The 1,892-nt window shown below is 39.8% G+C and overlaps 1 pseudogene; it reads left to right on the forward strand.

Annotated features, from left to right (window-relative positions):
• The first annotated feature begins 36 nt into the window (after positions 1-36).
• LOC141436591 (uncharacterized) lies at positions 37-1,892 on the forward strand (annotated as a pseudogene).

Consider the following 1,892-nt stretch of genomic DNA (forward strand, 5'->3'; position numbering starts at 1 on the left):
TTATAATAACGCTTTTTAGAGAGGTACCCTTGACCAATGGGGAAATTGAATTCTGTGGTTTGGGCCTGCTTTACTCACATTAACTGTTACACATCAAAGCTGTAGTTTAGACTTTTGCCTTAATATACATTTTTTGTATTTTCAGAAAAATTGGCAACAGAAAATACTGCATATTGCTAACTCCAGCAAGCAGGTATAGAGCGTTTGGAAAATATACAACAAAGATGATTTGAACACTGGCGCTATCCCTAAAATAATAACCCTTGAGAACTGTATAAAAATAACTCATTCTAGTCCAAACATTATAACTGTACTTACTAAGTCACACACTCAGCAGTTTTGTGCGCATTCAGAACCTGAAACCTTGGAGTGGGTGAAGGCTCTACAGTCTGTAGCATTTAAGGGGCGAGATGTAAGCCCTGTCCGATGTGATGAAGACAATGACTTATATTGTTCATCAGGGGAAGGTTTTTTTCAGTCAAAATGAGCCCCTCTGAAGCTTCAACAAGGTGCGGCCTGGAGCCTATACGATATTTGCTACTCCTCACAACCACAGCCATCGAATTAGAGACTTAAATGACAATAAACTGTATGCCACTTGGCCGTATAGATATATACGACGTTATGGGTACAGACAGGGCAAATTCACATTTGAAGCAGGCAGGAAATGTGACACAGGTGAAGGTATCTTCCATTTAGAACACCCTAATCAATCAGAGATATTAAGTGTGTTTCATTGAAGATGAAACTATGAAAACAGATGATAGGAAGTGAACTCAACAGTCCTGATCATAGTGAATTCAACAATACAGCCAAGCCATCATAATTTAATTCCCTGGATCCAGGAGTCCACTGGTTGCCGCGAGACCTGATGATTTAAGCTTGAGTTCTTTGTCCTTCAAAACAGCACCTTCAAGCCAACAGAGTTCGATCTCCGAAAGAGATAGTGCACCTCTGTTAATGCCCAAACCAGCACTTAAACCCAAGCCTCAAAAGCCTCCCCGTAAACTCATCAACATGCCTAAAAGCATTGTAAAAGATTTATGTAGTTCAACAGATGATAGTATTGATTTTGGGAGATACAAAAAGCTTGAAAACTATGAACCCATTGATCAAGCAAAACTGGATCCCAGTCCTACTTCTGTGCCATATGATAGAGTAGAAGTCGCAGTGAGGCATGGAAAACCCTTGCATTGATGACCCTGATCACACCGAGTTCACTCCTAATTTAGGTGACAGCCCTAATTGTATGAAACTCATATCCAGATCCCAAGATAATTTGAACAATTCCGCCCAGAGGCTCTAGAATTATACTTCTACCTAGCCCCATTGTTGACCCAGAAGATGAGAACTATGACAGGTTGCAATACTTTGGTTCTACAAGTAAGTTGAATAAGTCTTCTCGGTACAAGAAAATAGAGGCCCGGCCAACAACATTGGTTCCTGTGAACCCAAGAGTAAAGACACTTGGAATGATTATGATGAAGTAGAAAACGTAATGCAGACTGCAAGACTGGCAGATGATTCTCATTTGGGCTATGGTATGATCCGGAAACCAAATACTCCAGGGCCGCAGGTGCCAACAGCTGCTCAAGCACAAGCTTTGCAGAATCAAGTGGGCCTGGAAGAAGTCAATCACAACAACTGCAATGGTACAGACTATGCAGTTGTAAGCCGCCCAAAAAGAGTGTAGAATAAGTGTAAGAGTTAAGTATTACAGCGAATATTATTATACTAAGACTGAAATTTTATAAAATCTGAAATTCAAGTAAAAGGAGATTATCTCGCGTTCTTATTGATTTTTTTAGATAGATTGGATTAGGCCATTCTAGAATGCTTGAATATTTCTTTTGTAATTGATGTTTGACTGTAGGAAGACTTTGCATTCCATT

This window comes from Choristoneura fumiferana, chromosome 16, assembly GCF_025370935.1.
Source record: "Choristoneura fumiferana chromosome 16, NRCan_CFum_1, whole genome shotgun sequence".
In the NCBI taxonomy this organism is placed as follows: Eukaryota; Metazoa; Arthropoda; class Insecta; order Lepidoptera; family Tortricidae; genus Choristoneura; species Choristoneura fumiferana.